This window comes from Emydura macquarii, unplaced genomic scaffold (genome assembly GCF_026122565.2).
Source record: "Emydura macquarii macquarii isolate MOO-44397 ecotype Brisbane River unplaced genomic scaffold, CSIRO-AGI_Emac_v2 contig_2768, whole genome shotgun sequence".
NCBI classification, from domain to species: domain Eukaryota; kingdom Metazoa; phylum Chordata; order Testudines; family Chelidae; genus Emydura; species Emydura macquarii.
The window spans coordinates 11858385-11884467 of record NW_027132905.1 but is presented as its reverse complement, the minus strand read 5'-3'; the positions used below and the strand labels follow the sequence as shown (position 1 = coordinate 11884467).

The following is a 26083-nucleotide window of genomic DNA, read 5'->3' as shown; positions in this document are numbered from 1 at the left end:
GGTTCTTGGTTGTAATTTCACAGGTTGGATGTTTTTTGTGTGCTAAGAATATATGTATTTACTAACTAATCCATGTGCTTGTGTTCAAGGAATGCTTCCTGTTGCCTTAAACTCTGCCATAAATTCAGATCCAACTGCTCCCAAAACACAGAGTCCTTCATTTGAGGAAAGGGAAATTCTCAATTAGTTATTAGCAGTTTCCGGACTTAGAGTCTCAGTTCTTCAGCTACTAGGATGATCCACGGAATGGAAAACCTGCCTGAGACAAGACTCAAAGAGCTTGGCTTGTTTAGCCTAACCAAAAGAAGGTTGAGGGGAGATATGATTGCTCTCTATAAATACATCAGAGGGATAAATACCAGGGAGGGAAAGGAATTATTTAAATTCAGCACCAATGTGAACACAAGAACTAATGGATATAAACTGGCCATCCAGAAGTTTAGACTTGAAATTAGATGCAGGTTTCTAACCATCAGAGGAGTGAAGCTCTGGAATAGCCTTCCAAAGGGAGTGCGTGTGTGTGTGTGTGTGTTGGGGGGGGAGGGGCGGGAACCTACCTGGCTCCAAACTGAGCTCAATACATTTATGGAGGGGATTGTATGATGGGACAGCCTAGTTTGGCAATTGACTGATCTTTGGTGGTAGATATGCCAATGGCCTGTGAAGAGACGTTAGATGGGGTGAGTTCTCCGTTATTACAGAGAATTCTTTCTTGGGTGTCTGGCTGGTGAGTCTTGCCCACATGCTCAGGGTTTAACTGATTACCATATTTGGGGTTGGGAAGGAATTTTCCCCCAGGGCAGATTGGCAAAGGCTCTGGGGGTTTTTCACCTTCCTCTGTAGCACGGCGCACTTGCTGGTGGAGTCTCTGTACCTTAAAGTCTTTATACCATGATTTGAGGACTTTAATAACTCAGTCATAAATTAGAGGTTTATTACTGGAGTGGGTGGGCAAAGTTCTGTGGCCAGCATTGTGCAGGAGGTCGGACTACATGATCATATTGGTCCCTTCTGACGTTAGAGTCTATGAGTATGGGATTTATCAGCTCAGTAGGATAACAAATCTGAGGATGATTACAGCAATTCTGCCATCCGATTTGTAGTATGTCTCACACCTGTAAGAAATGCAAGCTGCAGTAAATATTAAAATATAAAAATTCCTGTTAGTGAGGTCAAAGAGTCAGTGAAGTAATAAATCCAGGAGAGTTGCCATAGCATCATCAATAACTGACTAAGAAAAAAAATTGGCCTTTCCACTTTTAGGGAAGTGAAGCAGCAGAACAGTTTATGGATTGGGAGGCTGCTTCTGTTTGAAGCCTTAACTGTCCACCTTCCAAAAGGAAAGCAATCCCTGCAGGAAGATTCAAGTTCAGACTGCATGCTGTAAAGTCAGAACAGAACTGAGTCTAGCTCATACAATTCAGATCCATTGCTAAAATCTGGGGCATTGCGTTCTGGGAATGTTGATTTGGCTCCGTCTCAGTTTAAAGTAAAAGACAAATTACATGAGGTTCCCCCTTTAACTCTGCTTCCTCTCTTCTGAAGTGAGCACGTTATGAATATGTGGCTCTCCTACATGCCTTTTCTGTGCCTTGAAGATTCTGCCTGCCAGCTGAATCTTAACTAGAACTGCAATCAGCAGCATAGATTGCCTGTTATTCTTTGCCTACTGTCGGCCGTTGCTTCCGCCTCTCCCTTGTTGCATGAAGCGATCTGGGTCATGCTGAAATGCTTCTGCTCTGACGCCAGAGGTTCAGGTTCATTATTCTAACCCCACCTACCTTCATCTGATTGGCCAAGGAGCTCCTCCAGTTACCTTTACGGTCTAAAAGTAGCCAGGGGAACTGCAGAAACTAAGGGAGTTTAATCTGAGACCAGGAAAGAATTCCTTTTAGCCTGCCTGTGTCTGTGCAAAGGAATAATAGCAAGTCTTTGCTACGTGCTGGCACTGCACGGGGAAACAGCATTGTCTGTAGTAGTTAGTGAGAGACAAGCTCGTTCGCGGGAAGCACATTGAAGAAGACCCATCAAATAGCGAGCTGCAGGTAAATTATGTTTGTTTGCTGCCAGGGTGCAGAGCTGTTGTGTCTTTGCAATCACTGTTGACAAAGCTGGAAACGGATTTGGTGATATTCATGATGATGACCTAGTTATATAAATTGCACTGATTGCTTCTAATTACTGTAAGTGTGTGTGCACAGCTGGAGGTAATTTGCCTTTGTGAAGGTGAATGGAAATCTATAGAGGTAGATGGATTTTAAGATGTGGGAGGAAGGTGGGGAAAGCCCATCAATGTAATGAAACAATGTAAAGTTCAATGATCCTTCATAATGTTTGGGATATTTGGAAGGCTTGGGAAAATCTACTTTTTAAGCCAAACTGTTGTATTTGAATTACTACAAAAAGTTAATGATGCAGTACAGCCCTCATCACCTATCTTAAGCAGCTATAGCTAAAAAAAGAGGGGGAAAGTGATGTGTGTGTGTTTCCTGGCCATATGTTGCTTTATAATCAGTTTTATGGTATTAAATGAGTAATTACAGTACCAGAAAATGTAATATTGTCTGTTAAGAACAGAGGAGTTTTTAGAAAAATGACATTATATAATATACGTGAAAAGACTTCTTTTATAGTTTAGAACGTGTGGAATTGTACTACTATAACATGTTGGATGAACAACAAGCTGGTTTTATTTATATGCTTCTTTCAGTAGCTGATTTGTACCTTTATTATTTGTTTTAAAGTCTTGAGCTACACAACTATTTCCTGAAAAAATCATAGGGGCAATAATTGCCTTGCAATTTCTGTTCCTGTTGTGCAGAAACCCTTTAACAAGATTCTCATATCAGAAATAACTCTCTAGACTGGCATGTTATGCCAGTATTGCAGGGATTGAGCAGAGCTATGCGGAAACAAATATTTCTTCACAAGGTATTGCAGAAAACAGTTCACAATTGAACTCTTGATTATTTTGTCCTTTACAGTTTTTTTCACAAACTGGTAAATTAAAAAAAAAAAACCAAACTGCACAGAATTTCAAAATGTGCATGTTGATGTGAAAATTAATGTCAAAACAAAATACTGAAATTCAAACTTTAAAAAATGTCTTGGTATGTCGTTTTTAGAAAGATCCATTTTGAGTGAAAATGTACTTTTGGTTTTATTTTGTTTTGTTTTGTTTCACTTAGAAATGGTCCTGCTTTCAAGTGAAAAGACACAAAAGATGGCACAAGTCTTTCCTAAAACTGATCATATTTACAAAAATTGAGGGCAAATTGCAAAACCTATGGACTCAAGACTCTTGTTATGAAGATTATATTTTGCACACTCAGGCTTTTATGTTGCATGAGTTTGTGTTTAGGTACAAGTCGTAACATGTAGAGGGCCAGATCCTGGTATCCTTTCTCATACTGAATAGCTCTCCACTAGTAGCCCCATTGAGTAAGGGTTTCAGAATCTGGTCAACAGAAGGCAGAATTATAGGCTGGGCTGGTAGCACCTCCTATTATTAAGATTGCCTGATACCTCTGATTAGAAGACCCTATTTTCATTTGCTTATAACTCTGCCAAATGTTAATTGATAGGCTGAAATTTTCCATGCCTTGTGTCTTCATCAGTTTGATTTTTTTTTGAAAACTACAGTCAAAATAGCTCAACAGTTTCAGAGAAAGAGACTAGGGAAAATACTTCGTTTTGCCTATGTTAAAAAATTCTGACAACTTTTTATTAGAATGGCTCTAGTGACCTCATGCCTTGGAACAAAGAGTTGAAATTCCATCGGGGGTGGCCTTTATGTGCTTTTGCTGTCCCCTGTGAAAATCTGTCCAAATTTGGCCATGTTATAGGTCTTTGAAAAATTACAGTTTGTGTGTACTTAGACTTCTTTAATTTTTAGCAACTAAAATCTCTCAAGAATCCATATTCAAACCTCTCGCAACTCTGAGCGCTGGTCAGACTGCACATGTCCCCTCCTCATGGAACAACTGAGCATGCTCTGTCCCTTCACAGCTTCTACATGTAACTGGACTTTGCATCTGCCATCCCCACCGAACAACTGAACATGCTCCATCTTGGCTCCATCCTAGGGCTACGGGGCAAAGTTGGACTTTCCCTGTAATGGCTGCTCCTGGTTGGGTTGGTGCAAGACACTGGAACTGCAGGAAGCCTGGGCTGTGCTGTCAATAACCCCTTGCTGGTACCCAGGCAGTGTGGAAGAGGAAGCTGTTTGATTCAAATGCAGAATTGACAAAAGATGGCCAAGGATGAGGGAAAGGAGTAGTCTGGAACCTGGGTCTGTTGAGAGTGGGAGTAGAGGGGTTAAGGAAACTCGACTGGCTGGGCAAGGAAACTAGCTACTTGGAGGAGGGGAGGCTGGGCCTGGAGTTCTGGGGCAGAGAAGGCTAGGACTGGTTGGTTAGAGAGGCTGAGCTGGGAGACATAGGGGGGCTGTTTCTGTCTGGGAAAGGAGGGGACACTAGAATTGGGAGCCATTTGGCTGGGGAGATCACAGATGTCGCATGAGGAGCCGCAGCGAAGCGGGAGCCTGGGACTATATGAACGAGACTGGGATTAGGAATCATTGTGGAGGAGGATGGATTGTGGGTGAGAGGGAGAGAGCTGACAAAAAGCTGAGGTGCAAGGCACAGACTAGGTTTGGCTGTGCAAAGAGATTGGGACAAAGAGCCAGGGAGGGGGAGACTGGGGTAAAAAGCTGGGGCAGGGGAAACAAATTGGGTGAGAAGCTGGGGAGGAAGAGTAGGAATGGGAGGCAGTGGTTGGAGAGCAGCTCAGAGGAGGAGCTGGGAGTGGGGGGAACTGGGACTGGCTAGGCAAGGAAACTAGGACTCTGTGTGAGGAGATTGGGACTTGAACAATGAGCCTGAAGGGAAAGATGGGAAATGACTGGGCAGGAGACTAAAACTGAGATGAGAAGACCGAGGAGTGGAGAAGGGGACTGGGCCAAGGAGCCAGAGGTGGGGAAGGAGTGGGATGAGGGTCTTGTGGCAAAAATAGTGTGTGACTGTAATTGAATGAAATGTATATGTATAAGAGGATCTAGTTAAAATTGTACAGGCAACCCTAATTCTGTTATTTCCTAATTTTGGAGTGCTTGACTTTGCAAATGACAGTGTTCTTTTAACATAGCTTTTTTTTAAATACATGGTAAACTGAAAGGAGAAAGGGGGTGGGGGTGAGAAAAACAACCAGAAAAAAGGAAAACCAAAACAAAATAGAAACTTCTTTTCTTCTAATCCCAATTATTAAATGTAGGGGTCAGTATCTTTAAAAGTGATTTGCAAAGCAAAAACAAAAACAAAAAAAAACTGGGTTAGAAATTCATTAATGCCAAGTTTAATCATCTCTCTCACATTTTAAACAATCTTAATAAAACCAGTTTCCCATTTCAATAATTAGGTCTCACTTCCTTTGTATTTTGATGTCATAATGTAATTGTTTCTCCAATTAGCCTTAGAGCTTTCCAGGGTAGAAAAGACCCTACATTTCTAATTTGAGGGGGGTAAAAAAGAGCAAACAACTGTTTTTAACATAATGAAAACCTTTCAGGCCTTTAAAATAATAAAGACATTAAACCCTTTTTTCCTATTTGTAAGCTATGCCTTTATAAACTTTTCAATAATGTTTGAATTTGTTCGCCAGTAGAGTTTGGCTAGATTCTGAGCTGGCATATATCAACGTAACTCTTTTGAAATGAATGGAACTATGCCAGTTTACAGCAGTGTAAGATCTGAACTTTTAAGGGCAAAGTAAAAATACTGATTTCAATGCCTAGAATTGATTATAGTAGCAGTGAACCATACAATTAAGGGGACCTACGATCCCTGTCTGTAGGCCTCCTTCAGTTCATCAGTATTCTTTGCTCATTTTTCATCATCATTTACACAGTAGAATCAGTAGAAATGTAAACTTTCTTGAAAATAGGGATACATTAGTTTCAATAGTATGTGAAAGATGAATTGCTTTGGATATTTCCTCTCCATTTCCTTCTGGCTGACCTAAGGCCTGATCCAAAGCCTATCAAAGTCCATTGAAAGACTGCCATTGACTTCAGTGGGCTTTTGGATCAGGCCTTTAAAAATCTTATTAATGCAAATTACCCTCCAGTGTGGAATAAAATAATAAAAGACCTGGAGGAATGGAACAAATATGACACTTCTTGGCTCTGTAGGGTAGACACAGTAAAGATTAATGTCCTCTCAAAGATACTGTTTTTGCTTCAGTACATTCCTAGTTGTATCTCTGACGTGACATTAAAAACATGGCAGGATATGCTATTAAAATACATATGGAAACACAAAAGACAAAGGTGAGTTCTACAGTTCTCTATAAGCCTAACAAGTGAGGTGTACTAGCTTTCTCTAAATTGGCTTATTATTATTATTTCAATTATGTATCACAATTAATAGATGTGACCAGTTGGGTTAGCAGTAGATCATCCAATCACTGGGTAAAACTTGAACAAGACCATGGCCCAGTTATAGCTATTTATACTAATTGTTGGGTTAAAAAGAAATGTAGGTCATCAAAAATAAAAGTCACCCATTCATCCAGGCCATCTTAGCCGCTTTGGACAGATTTCCTAAATTCCTGTCACCAAAGCCCTCCCCCTTAGCTACTTGCATTAATAATCAATTTATCTTTAGGAAATATCAGAGAGACTTCTCATTGTGGGTAAGAGCTTATGGCTTAGGTAATAGAGATAGTATCAAGCCACAAAATTCAGATCAGAAACTCTTGAAGCCTCCAGAATTTAGTGGTTTGGGATCCAGAATTTTGGCTTTGCCCATTATAAGCATAGCGTTAATCTGTGAAATTTGAGTTTGGATTTCTGACTGCCATCCAAGTTTGTGGTGTTCATTTGTGGGGTTTTTATTCAGATTTATTGCTATGGATAAATGTTTGCTGTCTAAAATACTATGAGCCAGCATGACCTAGTTTAAGATCATATTTTACAAAGAAACAAGTTATTCTGTGCTGCTTTGAACATAATTGACCCTGTCACATTGAACAAATAGTGGTTCTGAGACATAACCTATTTCTAAATTTTCCAAACTGCCCTCATTGGCTTTTCACATTTGTAAATCTTTTAAGGAAATAATATTGCCAATACCCACTTGATCTGATAAGGAGACTCATCCAGACCATAGTATGTGGTACCCACCCCACTTTGGCATGCTCAGATCAGCTATGTGATATCTCAAGAGAACATAGACTCTCTCATTCATATGCCAAATGAGAATTTCAAAAATTAACAGCTCAGCTTGCATCAGGAATATTTGTTTCATTGAGTCTAAATGGAGATTGTCCCTTCTAATTCCCCACAATAGCAGTATGCACATGCTCCACGTTACTGGAGGATTTATCGTAAAGGGCCTTTCCAATTAAAGATCAGCTGAGCTCATACTATTCATGTTTTTGTCTAATCCACAAATAGTGTGGTCTTTCTGCTAATGGCAAATGTTCAATTTGCACCTGTCCATACTTCCCTCCTTCAAATCCCTCTCTGCTGCTGAAGAAGGTCATTTTATATGACTCTTTGTAAGACAATTCAATTGCAATCTAAAGGCTGTGCTCTGAGCCACATATAGATCTCTTAGCCACATGGCAGATGTCTCTTGTTATTCTGCACTTCTTCCACACTTCCTTTGGAGTTAATGGAATTAAAATTACATTATGGGCCACATTCTGAAATCAGGTGTGATTCTGCTCAAATGGGTGCCAGATGTGCTTCCAAAAAAGTCCATATTTTGTCTGTGAACAGTCTGCAGAAATACGTCTTGTGTAATCTCTTCCTCGCTGGGTAGGAGTCAGTTGCTCAGGACTCTTTGTGTAGAGGCCATAGTGTGGTGAGTGTTGCTGCGTAAGAACCATCCCTCATTAAACCTTCCATGATTCTTGCTACAGAGGACTTGCAGAGTGAGCTATCTGCATGTTTTCAGGGTAGTCAGCTATGCAAGTATTCAGGGCAGCATTCTGACATGGATCCTGGCAACAGCCTGAGTTTTTGTGCCTTTGTTTTTGCAAGTGTGTGCGCGTGCGTGTGTGTGTGTGTGTGTGTGTGTGTGTGTAATTTAGAGAGACAAGGTGGGTGAGGTAATATCTTTTATTGGACCAACTTCTGTTGGTGAAAGAGACCAGCTTCTGAGTTTACACAGAGCTCTTCTTCAGGCCTGGGAAAAGTACTAAGAGTGTCACTGTTAAATCTGTTTTGAAAGGAGAACTGTTCCAACAGGTAATTACCCTCACTATTAAAAAAGTATGCATTATATCCAGTCTGAATGTGTCTAGCTTCAGCATCCAGCCATTGGATCTTGTTATACCTTTCTCTGCTAGACTGAAGAGCCAATTATTATATATTTGTTCCCCATGTAGGGGTTTGTAGACTGTGGTAAAATCATCCCTTAACTTTCTCTCCTTCAGCCTATCCTATAAGGCTGGTTTTCTAGTCATTTAATCATTCTCATGGTTCTTCTCTGAACCCTCTTCAATTTATCAACATCATTCTTGAATTGTGAACACCAGACCTGGACACAATATTCCAGCAGCAGTTGCACCAGTGCCAAAAACAGAGGTAAAATAACTTCTATGCCTACTAAGATTTCCCTGTTTATGTATCCAAGGATCTCACTTGCTCTTTTGGCCATAGTATTGCACTGGAAGCTTATGAGCAGCTGATTGTCCACCATGACCCTCAACTCTTTTTCAGAGTCACTGCTTCCAGGATAGAGTCCACCATCATGTAAGAATGACCTATGTTCTTTGTTCCTGTATGTATAGGTTTACATTTAGCCATTTAAAACACAAATTGTTTGCTTGCACCCGGTTTACCAAGAGATCGAGATTGCTATGTAACTGTTTCCCATCCTCTTCATTATTTATCACTCACCCAATTTTTGTGTCCATCCGTCAAGGATATTTTATGTTTTCTTTCAGGTCATTGATAAAAATATTAAAAAATGTAGTGCCAAGAACCAATTCCTGTGGGACCCCATTAGAAACACAGTGATGATTCCCCATTTACAACTACATTTTGAGACCTAGCAATTAGCCAGATTTTAATCCACTCAATGTGTCATGTTAATTTTATATTATTCTAGATTTTTAACCAAATTGTTATTCAGTACAAAGTCATATGACGAACAGAAGTCCAGGTATATTATATCAGTGCTAATTTCCATAGTTTTGGCCAACATCTCATGAGAACAGCTCACAATATCTGGAATGAAATGAGCTGTTTGAACCAGAGAATGTTATTTTTTCTGCAAGTAGCATCTGCTACTCAGTCAGTTCGGCTACTGTTGCAGTCATGTGTTGTCTTCCAGCAGGGAATGAGGAATCACACAGCAGACAGATGCAGAGACATAACCAAGCCTAGAATTACATGGGTGAGAATGTTTCAGTGATGTATCTATTCCTCTTCTACCCTTCCTCTCTTCTCAGCTGTTCTCGTTTTCCAAATGGCAGACCTTATGCCACAGAATGTGGAAGACATATGGAAGCCCTTCCACAGACATAGGATATATAATTAGGCACCTAAATCCATATTAAGGCACCTAATAAGTGGTGTAACTTTTCAGAATGTTTCAATAGCATTTCAGTGGGAGTTTGCCCAGCACTTTTGTAAACCATCTATGTAGGCAAATAAATACAGATTTCAGTGCCTAGGTCTTAAGACTCCGAGTCTGAAGATTTGGGACTTATCTTTAATGGACCTCTGAAAATGTTCTCACAAAACATGCATGCAACATAGTAACCGGGTCTAGGTGGAGGCAATGTAGATAGGGCATGGGATTGGACGTTAAGAAGCTTGCATTCTACTCCCAGATCTGCCACTGACTCATTGTCTGAACTTGGACAAATTATTTTATAACTCTGAATTTAGATGTCCTATATGTGAAATAAGTGCTTTAAGATATTTAGATGAGAAGTGCTGTGCAAATACAAAGTATGATTATTATATTTATCCATTTGCACATATAAAAACCTCACGTTGTTCCTGCTAACAGATGTCCTCGCCACATTTTATATTTAAAAATTTCTAATTTTCTTTTATTTGGATAGCATTTTTAATCCCAGGTAGTTTTTCAAGTGCTCATTGGAAATTTTGCCTGAACTATATTAAACATAAACCTCCAGGAAAAAATAGTTGGACTAAATCTGTTTCAATCCTTCTTGTTTCTTTCCACTTAATTGATAAAACCCTTGTAAGTTTAGTCAGGTTTTCCAATTGGATGTAAACGCTTCAGTCATTATGCCTATCATTAAATATGAAAGTAAGTGAGGCTTTCAAACTTTATTTCCCCATCTGTCTCCTACAGAACTGTAGGGTTCCTTCTCTTGTTAATATAATTAGTTTCAGACACGTTAAGCTATGAAATTAAGCATACAGTGTAACATGTCTTACATTTCTGACGTGTAAGAAATAATGTCCATAAAAGTCAAAACCTTATGTCTCTTGTTTTCCTGTTAATGTTATTTATTTCTCATTATTTATAACTTTACCATTCATGTGTTAACATTCTTCAGACTTAATCTTGTGTTTCTTCCTCACTCAAAACTCTTACTGAAGTTCATTCTAATACACAGGGATTGCAGGATCAGGTATTTGGTTGGCAGTGAAATTTTTAGTTAGTAAAAAGAAATTCTTCTTAGTAAAATATAAACGTTAAACACATAAAATCCCATTTTAAAGGTCAGGATCACAAAGATGACAAGTAGGGAAATTAATGGATTTATATGTTGTTCTGCCCTCCCAATGCCTTCTGAAGTTCAGAGATTCCAAACTTTAAATGATTAACTGGCATTTTCCAGACTACCAGCCAAATGAATGCTTAGCAGAATGTGAAGATATGCTCGCAGTCCTCAAAAGATTAATGAGTCAGATCTGCATTCAAGAGAGAGACTGGGCCAGTTACTGCTCTCTTTTTACAATTAAAACTCCCACTGAAGTCAAGGAAGCACCAACAAAAACATATATGAGGTAAGAAACATCTGGTCAGCACCCTGAATTCAAGCAAATAGGCCAGATCCTCAACTGGAGTAGCCCTACTGGCCCCATGGAATTTTTGTCTGTGAAAGAACCACTGGACACTGTTTGAGTTGATGGGTTTCCAAACCATATTGGGTATGTTTGTTTGTTCAGTAGGAAAAGGTACCCCATGTTGGTTTTGGAACTTAATAATGTAATGCTCCTGCCCTTTCTTACATCTGATGGCTGTATTATTTATTTAGGCTCCCTGTAATAAAGACACCATTGTGCCTGAGTGTTGTGAGAGAAAGCAGAGAGCTGGGCTCTGCACTTGCTGTGTAACTGTATCAACACACCAACAGAAGCCCTCTTTATTTATTTATTTATTTGTTTGTTTTTTTTAGTACACAAAGAAAGGAATGCACACTTGATGACAAAAGCAGGCATTGGCTGTTATTGTGCCTCTTCAGCTCCCTTGCCTCCTGGGAACCAAAACATCCCTCTCTTGTTTTATTAGCGTTACTTTTTTTCTGATCCCTGGAACTAGAGAAACAAATGGATTGCAATTTGCTGGGGACTGTGTCTTCTTAGAGTTTTTTGCAGTACTGTTTCTTATTAGTACTTAGCTACAGACGTGATTCCTGATTGACTCTTCTAAATGGGAAATACTACATTCAGGTTCCAGACATATAATACTGTTATCTATAGAAGAAGAAGAAGAAGGTGGGCTGGTGGAGGGAAGGCTACAGAATTTAAGGCACTAACAGCTTTCTGTAGCAGGGTGGCAGTTCTGTCTGTGCTTCTTACCTGGTAATGGCCTGACCCTATGCCCATAGATGTCAATGGGAGCAGAACCGAGCCCTAAATTGCATTTTGAGTTTATGGTCTCATCCAATTGCCAATAGATCAGTGGTCCCATCACAACCCCTACTACCATCAGTGCAATAGCCATTACTTCAGTATCCCTGTTGACATGATTTGGATCCCATACAGACCTCTCGCGGTGGTTCTTCAGGTTCAGAACTGAGGCATGTTAATGGGGCTATGAGAAAAAATTTGCTTATCCATGTTGTACCTTCACCCAGGCTAATTTTAAATGACAGAATTGATTAAGCTTTCTCTACTCTGTTTGGGAGGCTGTTGAGATTCTTTATGGTTACATTAGGTAGGACCAGCTCTTTAGTTAGTGTAGGTGGAGGCTGAGAACTGGAGAAAACCATATGGTCTGTCTGTGTTCATTTGTGGGTGCATATGTGATAATAAACTCAACTCCCTCTGAAAATCTTGGCCCTGTAAGTACAGAAACAGTATAAATAAAACAAATCACAGAGAAACACATGTCTGTTTTCCATCAGTTGGGGAACCAGAGCCAATACCATCAGTCTGAGCCCCAGGAGTGCACATTAGTAGATAGCTGCCACATGAGAAGTAGCTGGGCTGAATTGTGCTGCCTCATACAGGACGACACATATCTGCAAAATCCTTGCTTTTATACAGTCCTACCCTGCAAAACGTTGATCATCTCATGTGATGCAATAGGAGATGTCAATTCTCATTGGCTTCAAAATTAATTGTCCATACCAGCATCTCATATGAAGCTCTTAGCACACTGCAGGGTGAGGCCCATAATCATAGAATCGTAGGATTGGAAGGGACCTTGAGAAGTCATCTAGTCTAGTCCCCTGCATTTATAGCAGGACTAAGTATTATCTAGACCATCCTTGACAGGTGTTTGTCTAACCTGCTCTTAAAAATCTCCAGTGATGGAGATTCCACAACCTCCCTAGGCAATTTATTCCCACGCTTAACTACCCTGACAGTTAGGAAGCTTTTCCTAATGTCCAACCTAAACTTCCCTTGCTGTAATTTAAGCTTATTGCTTCTTGTTTTATCCTTGGAGGTTAAGGAGAACAATTTTTCTCTTTCCTCCTTTTAACAACATTTTATGCACTTGAAAACTGTTGTCATGTCCCCTCTCCCCTTCTCTTCTCCAGACTAAACTAACCTAATTTTTTCAGTTTTTCTTTATAGATCATGTTTTCTAGACCTTTAATCATTTTTGTTGCTCTTCTTTGGACTTTCTCCAGTTTGTCCACATCTTTCCTGAAATGTGGCTCCCAGAACTGGACACAGTACTCCAGGTGAGGCCTAATCAGTGCAGAGGGAAAGAATTACTTCTCTTGACTTGCTTACAACACTCCTTCATCATCCCAGAATGATGTTTACTTTTTTTTTTTTTTTTTTTTTTTTTGCAACAGTGTTGCACTGTTGACTCATAATTAGCTTGTGATTCACTGTAACCTCCAGATCCTTTTCTGCAGTACTCTTTCCTAGGAAGTCATTTCCCATTTTGTATGTCTGCAGTTGATTGTTCCTTCCTAAGTAGAGTATTTTGCATTTGTCCTTACTGAATTTCATCCTATTTACTTCAGGCCATTTCTCCAGTTTGTCCAGATCATTTTGAACTTTAATTCTATCCTACATAGCATTTGCAATCCCTCCCAGCTTGATATCATCTGCAAACTTTATCAATATACTCTCTATGCCATTATCTAAATCATTGATGAAGATATTGAACAGAACCAGACCCAGAACGGATCCCTGCAGGACCCCTCTCGATATGCCCTTCCAATTTGACTGTGAACCACTGATGATTACTCTCTGGGAGCGGTTTTCCAACCAGTTATGTGCCCACCTTATAGTAGCTGCATTTAGGTTGTATTTCTCTTGTTTGTTTACGAGAAGGTCATGCAAGACAATATCAAAAGCCTTATTAAAGTCAATATACCACATCTACTGCTTCCCCCCCCCCTCCCCCCCCCATTCACAAGGCTTATTACCCTATCAAAGAAAGCTATCAGGTTGGTTTGACATGATTTGTTCTTGACAAATCCATGCTGACTGTTACTTATTGTCTTGTAGGTATTTCCAAATTGATTGCTTAATTATTGCTCATTATTTTTCTGGATACTGAAGTTAAGATGACTGGTCTGTAATTGCCCAGATTATTTTTATTTTCCTATATTTGTCCTTTTCCAGTCCTCTGGAATCTCTCCCATCATCCATGACTTTTAGAAGATAATCGCTAATGGCTCAGATATCTCAGTCAGCTCCAAATGTATTTCATTAGGCCCTGGTGACTTGAAGACATCTAACTTGTCTAAGTAATTTTTAACTTGTTCTTTCCCTATTTTAGCCTCACATCCTACCTCATTTTCACTGGCATTCGCTATGCTAGACATCTAATTGCTAATAATCTTTTCGGTGAAAACTGAAATAAAGTAATTTAGCACTTCTGCCATTTCCACATTTTCTGTTTCTGTTCTCTCCCTCCCTCGCCCCCATTGAGTAACAGGACCGTCCTTGGTCTTCCTCTTGCTTCTAATGTATTTGTAGAATGTTTTCTTGTTACCCTAGAATCATGAGGAGGCAAAAGGTAAAAATTATATTTCCTAAAAATTACAACAAATAATTATAGCAAGTCACAAGCTATATAATTTCAAAGCTACCTGCCTCCTCTGGGAACCTCAGTCTGATACTCCTATCCACATTTAGCTATAGCTGGAACTCTCTCATTCAGACAGTGCTCTGTCTTTATGCCCTTAGCCATCATCTCAGGTGGATTATGAAGGATAAACTCATCCTTTCACCCTCCAAGTAGTTCTGCATGAATGCAAACTATGAATACAAGGTAAATCACATTTGTTGGAATAGGGCACTTTCCTACTACAAATTATGTCTGATTATCTGGATTCATAGTTTGTATCAAATGAAATTTAATGCCTGACACTTCATATATGATGTGTTCCTTCAAAAGGGCATTTGTCACATTCTAGGCTTAAATTTTTCCTTTGCCCAGTGTCTTGGCACTACTTTTAGTTATAACTCCTGAGGTCACCTTAAACAATTTGATCTCTTTAATAGAAGTTAAGCCCTTCAAACATTTGTACTCTGTTATATTTTCCTTTAGTCATCATTTAGGCAAATTTATTCTTTAGATCATATCTAATAAACCAATCCCTCCCAACCATTAATATTCCTAATGATCTGCTCTGTGAAGTTCCTCTAATTTATTGGCATCTTTCTTGTAACATAGCATCCAGAATTGCACATAATATTCCAGTACTCTCATTGTGGATAAGTATGGGACACCCCAAATTGTTTTAGCTTTATTGGCTACCATATCGGAAAGTTATGGGGACCCTATACCTTCTGAGCTACAACAACTTCAGGGTTAGATGATCTGAAATGTAATTTGTTAAATATTGTTATCTTTCGGTCCCCCTGATGAATCAAGTGACTTCTGTTTTACAAAATCACTTAAAACTCCATAATATATGCTCTGTATAACATATGCTATCCCAAACCTTGTGCTTCTACCTATACTCTTCAAATGTGAGTATTTATACCACTGCCTAGAGACCAGTAATGAAGGCAACCTAAAGCTATAAGTTTTCTGATCTCTCTCTCTTTTATCTTTTTGTTTTCTGTAACAGTGAAGGCGGGGCTGCAGGGCTAATATTCAAATATAAAATACTTTCCACCAGTTTTCAAAATGATCAGCCCCTCTAGCTGAAACTATTAAAGAATTAATAAGTTTAGGTCTTTGCTTTCATTAGTACAGTAGTTGTATAACCTTGAAAGGGAACATGTGGGAAATTTGTTTAACTACAATTTATTTTATTTTTTAATGGGACTTTGAAACATGATTATTCAGACTTAAAAATCCATGAATTACTTCAGTACCGGAAAAGTATTTAAAACAATACGAGGAATTAGGCAGGAAGTAAAAGTGCTCGTGTTCTGGAATAGTAAACCAACTCAGTTTTTAAGCTAGTGTCCTCTTTTAAAAAACAGATTTAAATACAGTTGAATATGAATAGAGGTAAAGGAACAATCCTATCTGCAGACTTCATAAAATCATTGTCACAGTCTGTTCTATTCTATATTCTATTCACCCATCCTTGCATGAGTATATATACCTAGCTAACTGAAGTTTCCACTTCATGCATCTGAGGAGGTGGGTTTCTGTCCACGAAAGCTTATGCCCACGTAAATTTGTTAGTCTTTAAGGTGCCACAGAACCCTTGTTGTTCTATCCCATATAGGTTTTTATACCATACTTGTTACCATAGTATCTGGACGCCTTCCCATAGTGGATTTAGTTATATGACTGAGGGTATGTCTACATTGGAACTGGAAGGTGCAAATTCCAGTTCAAGGAGACATACCCGCATTAGCTCTGATTGAGCTAACATGCTAAAAATAGAAGTGTAGTCACCGTGGCATGGGCAGTGTCAGGGGCTAGCCACCCCAGTACGGGTCTTGGACAGGATTGTATTCAGGGTTGCTAGCCCCTCCCACCACTCATACTTCTGCAGGTACACTTCTGTTTTTAGTGTGCTAGCTCAATCAGAGCTAGTGCAGTTATGTCTCCCCAAGCATCTTCCAGCCCTTCTACAGACATCCCCTGACATCTGTCTCTTGTGGCTTATTCTCTGATCCTCTCCCCAGTGGGAGAACTGTGTACGCAGTGGAGTGTTTTGATTTACAAGGGTTTTTTTTTAATGCCACTTTGCTATGTGATTATATTAGAGAAAGCAGCTTGAACAAGTGCACCTGGCACTTGGACTGTAAGGTGGTCGAGTTTGTGATGGTCCTTCATTCCTGGGGCAGTTCATTCCACAGTCTCTCACCAACCCTAGGAAAGCCAACCAACCCTCTGATACAGATGAGCCTTACTCTGATTGACGAGAGTTCTATTATGCCAGAGGAGCAGAGTTGTCAATCCTGATCTTCATCCCAGAGTTCCAGGTGATCTCACAGGTGACAAACCTCTTTTATTTACTTTCTACGCATCTGCAAACCCATACTTCTCTTCTCAGTTACACATATGTGCAGGGATAATACTCACCTGGGATGACAGAAGGAAGGAAGCACTGTCTCCTGGAAGTGAAGAAACTTGGATTCTGTTCCCCAGCTCTGAGCTGTTGTGTGACCTCGAGCAAGTCACTTCCCCTCTCCGTACCTCTCTTCTCCTTCTCACTCTTTGTTTCATCCATTTAGACTTTAAAGTGTCCAGTGGCAGGGTATTTCTCCAAGTAGGTAGAGATGTAATTCCCAGCTTTCGTACATACTCACACTAGCATTGAGCTAGAGCACTAAGAATATTAGTGTAGCATGGGGCAATGACGAGCAGCAATATGGACTAGCCATGATTGCAAACCTGCCTGAACCCCATTGGTACATACTCAGGGCAGCTAGTCCACACCACCACTAGCTGCTCCCAGTACTACCCCAGCCACACTACTGTTTTTAGCACACTAGCTCGATGAGACCTAGCGTGAGTGTAGACACACCTTACATGATTGGGCAGGGGCTATCAAATGGGGCCCCTATCTCAAATGGGGCATTTAGTCACCATTGTAGTAACATGGTTCTTTTTGTTGTTGTCATGGGCATTATTACAATTAAAGTGGGAGAGTAGATTTTGTGTCTCTGTTAGTATATTTTAATGGACAAACACTCCTTGCACTTTGCCTGAGTGAAGAATGATTTAAAAACCTAGTGAGAACCTTGGGATTTGGCCCATGATGCATTTGCAAGGCTTGTTAAAATAATGGGCATTTAATATTGCCTTACATCTGCAAAGTCCTGTAAAAACATTACTAATTGTTAGAAAATGCTGAATAACTATAACATGCTCCTGCTCTAATGCAGTGATCAGGGATTAACTCAAGTAAGAAGGATTCCAATGAGAAAAGAATAAGTATGTCTGTGAGATCAATATTTCAATCTTCCACCCTACTAACTAGACTGATTTCTAGTCAGTGTAACCATTCCATATATGTGACATCTGTCATTAGGAGATGTTTTCCAGCAGGGTTGTTCTGTGCCTGTCAGGCTGCTGCTATTTGGATGGTCTTGAGGAAAAATAGGAGATATTTTTTATTTTTGCTTTGTGTTTGTGCATCCGCTGACCTAGTTTTTGAAGCCAATACTCTCCGCAGCCATCTGTAGCCCTGCTGGTGCCAAGTAATGAAAATAACTTTATCACGTAATATACCCAAGGGTGATTTAAAGATTTATAGGCAGTGATTGATGCTTGTGTTTGCAGCATTTTACCCATTTTTGAATTCTGTTTTCTTGTGCATACATTAAAGCAGGCTACAGAGCCAGGTGTGCATAAGATTTTGAGTGTTATGGGATAACAGAAGGATCTTGAAGAGAGCGCTTAGTGGGTTAACTTTTTCATTCATTTATTTCCACAGTCTCTCCTGTTATACATCCATCTGGCCTGTTAATTCTCTTTACCTGCTCATGAATAGCTGTGTTTTTTACTTTATGCTGGATTAAAATCTTCTTCATCAGGCTGGCCCTAATGAGTAGCAACCAGTTTGTTGTATTTGAAGCTGAAGGAGGAAAAACTCTCAACTTTATTAGGAGTCACTTTGACTTAAAATTTGGCTGATATGTCCATAATTATTGAAAACTTAACAGAGGTGACTGAATAAAGAACAGAATAAAGAACTACTACATAATCGTGCAAAGTGCTAATACTGTGGGCAAAATCTCATCTCCTATATCAGTTGTACTCCATTATTGTACATTCTATGCTCCTTCCACAAAGGGAGTTCAGTGTCCTTGGAAGTTACACAGTAGAAGTGCAGGATACTTACTAAAGACGTACAATTCAGGTAATAGATTTATACTGTAGACTGGAGAGACAACTTTTGGCCAGTAGTAATAATTTTTTCCCCCTACTGCCATACCAATTTGTGGTGCTGTGATCTTGTCAGTTTTCACAAAGTAAGCATGCATTGTTGCCAGCTCTTTCAATTTTTATTGTGAAGCTCATGATATTTAGTGTTTTGGGTTTTTTTTTCCCGAAAGCCCTAACTGCAGGAATGAAAAGATCGCATGAGAATCTTGCCTTTCATTTAAAACAAAAGCTAAGCTTCTCTAGCTGTCATGATTGTAGAGACATGCTTGAAAACATGAAGTGAGTGCACTCTAAAGGCTCAGAAACCGAACGGCAAATAGAAAGAACCCAACATACATTATTCTTACAAAATCTCATGATATTTTTAAGCCACTCTTTTGATCTTTTAGGGCCTGATCCATGATTTTTGAACGCTTGGGGTTGACAATTCTGAGCATGGTTGATTGAGGTGGCTGCACCTGCCAGGAATGCCACGCTGCTGCAGGAAGTGGTGCTGATGATTCAGTAGGTGGTACGCTTCCTTCTGAAATTGGTACTAAAAAAACAATGCTTCTGCAAGGTGTTAGCTGATCTGCGTGGTTGGAAGTGCTGTCTTTTTAGGATAAGATAGAAGACTGATATGTTATGACATTTTTCTAAGAGCAGGGGAATGGTTAACCCTCATGTTCTAGGAAGTCATTCTTCTTTATTTCCTGTCCTAAACTACTATATGATAAACAGCTGTCGTGTTCTGCCAAAGAGATGGCTGTATTTCAGGAGTAACTGAAGTAATATTATGTAACTCTTACCTGGTGGCGGAGGCTAACACAAAGATGTTGTGAGGCTTTACTTGTTAATACTCATGAAACACTTTTCCATTCTTGGATGAAAAATATTAGAGAAGTGCACAATATTTTTAAATATTTTTTTCATTATTTTAATAAACATTGCTTTTTAAAAGTTCAGGGATTTCATTTTTGATCTACATATGGGAATCATTCTGTAGCTGGCCAATGCTGCCATTGTATTTAGTGCCAAGACTTCCAGTAGGCTTTATTCTTTCCACTGGTACATGGGTGCCAAATACACAATTCTACACCAGGAGGGCAAACTCCACCTGAGAGAGAATTCACTGTTGGCAGTGCCATCCTCCCCGGAACTTCCACCAGGGGATTTACCCTCACTACACCCTGCGAGGTAGGGAAATTCTGTTCCTCTTCAAGTGGTTGCACGTCATTCCACTCTAGGGGTGTGCATGTCCATGGCACAGTTATTGGAGATTATTTTTCCCTCAGTGGTATCCAACAGGATGGCACAAAAACCCTTTGCTGCCTCAGGCTACTGTGCAGAGGCATAAGAGGCGGGAGCTACCTCCAAGTCTCCTCAGTTCCTTATTCTCACCTGTGACAGTTGTTGGAGCCTGTGTGCTTGCTTTTGCAAGTCTTTTCCTTCTTCCTCTTGTATATAGTACCCATTTTTGTCTAGTTTAGAGAGTGTAAAGGTAAATGTAGAAAGTTAGGTTTTAGTTTTGAAGACTTTGGTTTCACCAGTTCCCACGTGGGTACCAGTGCCAATACCAGGGTCATGTTGTAGTCTCCAGGTTTCAAGTCTTGTCAATCTGCAGTAAACCTATGCCTGTGAGTGATCCATACCCTTCCTGTCTTAAATGTCTGGGGAAATCACGTGTTAGTGACAGATGTCACATTTGTAGGGGTTTTAAGACCCATCCCCAAAGGGACAGAGCAGCCAGACTCAAGTTCCTTTTAATGGAGAAAGCACTTTGTCCGCCCTCTGCGCCTTCCTGCTCAGATTGGGCACTGAACAAATTGGAATCTGTGACCTGTGCTCCTCTGTTTTAATGGAACTAAGAGGCTGTTCTTCATCCTTGGTGCCAGAAGAGAAGCACCTAAATACCATCAAAATCTGGTCATAAGTGACATGCTAAAGGGCACTTAGAAGCTTGTGGCAGAACAGAAAATTGAATCCAGCCCTCCGAAGACCCAACATGGTGCCAGACAACTGATCTATCCATTCTTCCAACCTTCCTTGACCAGCAGATAGACTCAATCTGTGCACACTCCTGAAAAGCCTTCAGAAGAGAGCTTTTAATGCTGTAGAACGATGAACTCCACCTCTTTATGTTTTCCGGCTTTGGTTGTTAGGCATTTTATTCCCTTTTTAGTCCTGTAGGTCCAAGAGCATGATCAGCCTTCAACCCAGATCCTCAAAGTATGTAGACACCTAATTACAATTGATTTCAATGGGAGTTAGGCAGCTAAATCGCTTTGAGGGTCTGGGTCTTTGCATCTGCAATGCTTTGACAAGTCCGTCATCTCTGTCATATGTTCTTGAAAATGATTGGTGCAAAGCTCAGGCAGAACTCAAACCATAATGCTAACTTCACTCTTTCTGAATGTGTGGCTCTGCTAATTGACCGTTAGGGAATACTTCTTAATGTATTTTGTAGGTGTCGGTACATTTCTCTGCATTCATTTTACTCCAGAAGTCTTCACGCACTGCAGCACTCTCTCCTCATCACCCAGAAACAGTCAAGTCCTACACTCCACTCCATCCTTTCTTTCAAAACTGCTTTATTGGCTGCCTCCCTGAAAGATTAAATATTAAATAACTCTTTTGAGGAAAAATTAAAAATGATGTCCAGCTGCTGTGTTGATTACTCAGTGATACAGCATGATTATCTATTGCTTTTAAATGACTGATCAGTTCAATAAATTATGGCTGTTTGAAAAAAGATTTATGGTGGTTGGTAGCTTATTTTATTTTTTTTAAAAGAGCCTGGATTTCTGCTTCCAGTAAAATCTCAAACACAGGTAGAATTAACAAGTCCATGGCTATAATCAGGAGGTTCCTGTATGCCCTTGATGCTCAACAGACAGGCAGTTTCAGCATGATTTACACATCAAAATGACCCCCATCCTCTGCCTGCTTTTTCTGTTCACTAAACTGTAAACAGTGTTCTCCGTCTTTACTGTGGTGACTTCACCATCGCCTGCTCAGAGAATGTGGTGAAGTCAGTTAAAAACAAGACCAGGATTGCCGCATGGAGCCCTTTACTTCTGCCTTTATAAAAAAAATTAAATCTAGCCACAAAGGGGGTGAATGTTTAAACGCTGTTTAAAAGTATTTCCAGTTTTCCTTGACATTAGTGCTTTTCACAGTCTGAGCCTTCTTGCCCAGGAGGTTCTGTAATTAGCCGTTTGACAGTTCAAGTAGTGCTATTGGATTGTCTATTTTGGATTATTATGGATGGGCCCTACCTAAAAGTGTGACTAAAATTCACCCTAGTTAGACTAGGTGCCTATATTGTCCAGTATAGTGCTGTACTGGAATTATTTTTCTTTTGTATATCTTTTGAGTGAATGAATGCACTGGCTGTGGAAAATTAGGGTTTTATTTCAGGGGTTCTGGTTTAATCAAACCTCTAACTATTTCTTTGACACAGTTTTACAAACAGTAAACTTAAAAAAAGGAAACCATAAAAGGTAGCTTTTATGTTTCCCTAGTACATCCTGTCCAGACATCTGTACAGTCCCTTGCCCTTCCTCTCCACCCCTCATCCTTGAAAGTAGCAAACTCATAAGGAAATGAGACAAAATACTTTCAGTTGTATTTCATTAGCTGTCAGCTAGTAATGCTTCGCAGGGCTGCCTTTGAACCCTACCTTGGAACAAATTCCTGAAATCTAAGGCTGTTGGCTGGCTTGGTGCAGCCTCCTCCTGGGAATACCATGGGACAAGGTGTGGTCTTCAGGGTCCTCTCTCTGGAATGACAAAGAACCTGAACACCTCATCACTGGGAGTAACTACATTCTTATGGGAAACAAATTGGACCATTGCATACTAGCTCCGAATGAGTGTTCCTTCCAGTGGGTGCCCCATTTTGCTTCCTCTGATGTGTTCCCAGGTTCATGGAAGCTTTCAGTTCTGTTCACATAGCAAAGCAACAAGTAGTGCAGGAGATATGATCACTGGTCAAATGCATGGCCAAAAATGAAACTATAATTAATAATTGACTAGCAAGATAATGAAATCTCTGTGGTTGCTGTTTGCTCTTCTTCCCTTTCTAATGGAGTACTACCACTAAGCATGGTGGAAGGTAACCAAAGGACAATTTTCACTTGTTGAGCAGACAAATTGCAGAAGAAAATGGCTTCAGAAGCTGAATGGTATTTAATCTCTGTGATCTGCATTGTGCTGTCCTGCTTGTATGGGACATCCAAGTCACATGACAGCCTAGGAAACCACTTCCCTGACACCTTTCTGAATCCCATTGAAAGATGTGTCCAGTCCTGTTTTTAGATTTTCTCATCTACATTGTTTTAGACCTTTTGTAAAGGCTGAACTGGAATATGACCCTATGTTACCTTGGTATTTTTAAGGGGAAGACGAGGCTATAAAATTTGAACTATCTAGATTCCCTGGAACCAAAGGTTCAAAGCCTGAGAGGGTTGATTCAGTCCCTCAGTCACCAAAGGCAGGTCAATCAGCTACCAATTTAGTGTGTGTGAGTATTTTGGATGGCTCCATCTTATCTAGTCTCTCTATTTAGACTGCATCAATCACTATGATATGTACATCCCTATCTCTTTTGTGCAGACACTGAATAACATCAAGTGGATCTCCAGTTACTCTGTGTTATGCAGTGTCTCATTTGCTGCGCATCTGGGCAGAGTGAAGATTTAGTTGATCCAGGGCCTAAGAGATTCATTCTTGGTCTGTGGGAGAAAGTGGTGGTTCTGTGAGTTCATAAAGTGAAGAGGTTTGGAGCCCCTGTGATGCTATCCTAGGAAAGACAGAGTAATGGGGTAAGTACAAGGACATTTTGCAACAGAGTGGGGGGAATGGAGAAAGGAAGGAGAATTAAAAAGGGAAAAGGAATCTGTGTTTTCTGTAGAAGCACCTTATTCACAGCCATTGAGGAGTATTTCAGCTCCCTAATTACTTCCAGTGTGCCTGCACCCAGAACCCATTTGCTACCATTCAAAGAGACCTTTGCTGGGGCTGCCTGCAGGAAAACAGATCAAGGAGCAGGAAACACTGTGGAAACTATTAAAACCGCATTTTGAAATGTTTTGTCTCAAGAGTAAGGCTGACTTTAGGGGCATGTAATCACAGGAGACATCACCCACTTGGGGACAGAAGCTGTTGGTGACAAGAGTCTTGACCTTTTTTCACTGGAAAACACGTGAAAATGGCAAATGATTTGGACTAGATTCACAAGACCAGAGTAAAACTTACCAAGAAAAAAAAAAAAACCCAAAACTTCAGAGTTGTTGAAACCATCACAGTTCCATGAACCAAAGATGAATTCAGCTCATAGAGAATCCAACTCCAGGACACATTGCTGATAGTTGGAACACTGCTAAGAGTTGAAACATTGCTAATAGCTGAAACTGTCTGAGAATTTCCTTTGTGGTGTTTGAACAGCTGGAAAAATAAAGGTGAATGCAAGTTCCTCAGAAGTAACTTGGTACATTTGAAAAGGAAGAATTTTGAAAATGTACATAAAAACATTTCAAAAAAAGTATTGAGGGCTTCTTATCTTGACATTGAAATATCAGGCAGATGGTGATGTTTTCCATTTTATAGGTTGGTTATATAGTGATAACACTTGAGTTGTCTTCTCACCTCTGCCACTGATTTGCTGTGTGACCTTGGGGAAGTCACTTACCTTCTCTGTGCTTGAGTTTCCTCATCTCTAAAATAGGGTTAATAATAGCTCCTGACCTCACAGGGCATTGTGAGACTAAATTCATGGTTATAAAGTGCTTTCAGATGCTTGGATAGAAGCTGCTATAGCCGTGTGTAAAGTAATCTCAGAGGCAACCCATTTCACTCTCAGTAATAATTTATAAACAACATGAATGGATGAATAAGATTTCCCACTACCTCGATCTATTGAAAAACCCAAATGTTCTAGGAAGCCTGGCAAGGGCAACTGACTGGGCATTAGCTAACTCATCACAGTCTCCTTTTTATTGCAAGTCTCCAGTGAAGCTCCAAAATTACATTGCCCAAGATGCAACAAACAAACCTGCATTTCCCTCACGGACATCTCTGGCCCCCACCTCCACAGCTTTTAATTTAATTTATTTTTTTTTACTTTACTGTCTAATCCTTGCAAAAGCTAACCTAGTTTTCAGTTCTAGCCGGTGCTGTAGAGTTATTTACAGCTTGCTGTTAAAGCTGCATTGTCATATCTAATTGATATTCTCATAGTAGATTTGACTAGTGGAACACTTTGTTTCATTTGTTCTTGTGGAAACCAGTGATAGCAATGTGCAGCAAGAGATTAGGTATAAATGATTATGATGTTTACAGAACTGAGGGATGTGGGAAAATACATTCCTCTGACAAGTATTGTACTCAGGTACCATTCTTGTGTATGTGTGTTTGGTTGTTTTGTTTTTCTTTCTCTTTGGAATGTTCAGAGGACAGTTGATAATTACACTAGTTTCTCAGTCCAGGTACATTTATAATGATATTTTAACAACCGGATGAAATATACTGAAGAAAGAGAGACTGTGGAAAGGGGCAGTTTATATTCCTTATGTCAAAACAGTGAGGTTGTCCATAAGCCATCAGTTTCCTTTAGGCACTAAATGTGATTGATTAGTTAATGTTTATTCATTGCTCTCAACGTATATAACGCACTATTTAAGCTCTGAGTATTGTTAATAATTGCATTTTCTAGGCTAGCAGTTCAACTTTGAAAGAACAAGTCAAATATACTTGTGTGGTTACCAAATTATACAAAAAGTGTCTTGTAGTTAAGGTACAAAGTGGCAGGAGGGAAAGCTACCCAGTCATGCTACAGTTCTTTCCAGTCATGCTATAATTTCATGCTGTGACCTTGGAAAAGTTGCTTAGGCCCAGATCCACAAAGGGATGCTAAGCCTCACAACTCCTAATGTTTAGGTGCATGGGAAATCACTGGAACAACAAAGAGATCCACAAAGCCTGAGTTAGGTGATTGGGCTCCTTGAACAATGAATGAGGAGAGAGGGGACCTTATAGACTGATCAACAAAGCCAGCCCCTGAGAGATGCCAGCCAAAGAGGTCTATGCTAAATCCTGCCCCTCTCTCGGAGATAGGTGCCTATGTCCCAGCTGCAGGGCAGCACCAACCTCTGCTAGCGATGTACAAGTGGGACTCCTTCTCCTGGGGTCAATAGGCTTAGGTGCCTAAGTCATTTCTTATGAGAATGAGTTAGGCACCATCCTCACATAGTTATAACTTTTAGCCCAGGAGGTAGAGAACTCACCTAGGATGTGGGAGACCCTGGTTCACTTGTCCCTCTGCCAAAGGGGAAAGAGAGGATTGGAACAGGAGTCCCCCATCTCTTAGGAGCGTGTGCTAACCTCCCAGCTAAG

General features: G+C 40.1%; 1 protein-coding gene across 3 annotated transcripts in view; it reads left to right on the top strand.

Moving 5' to 3' along the window:
• Positions 1-1845: 1845 nt before the first annotated feature.
• The window catches only part of SHROOM1 (shroom family member 1), a 61597-nt gene continuing 37359 nt past the window's right edge, over positions 1846-26083 (top strand). For 2 of the 3 annotated variants that reach the window (XM_067566234.1, XM_067566232.1), the window contains exon 1: positions 1846-2045. The gene's annotated coding sequence lies outside the window, so the exon portion shown is untranslated. Of the gene's footprint in view, positions 2046-10427; positions 11000-26083 lie in introns of those variants that run through there. The other variant, XM_067566233.1, reaches the window with a different exon arrangement.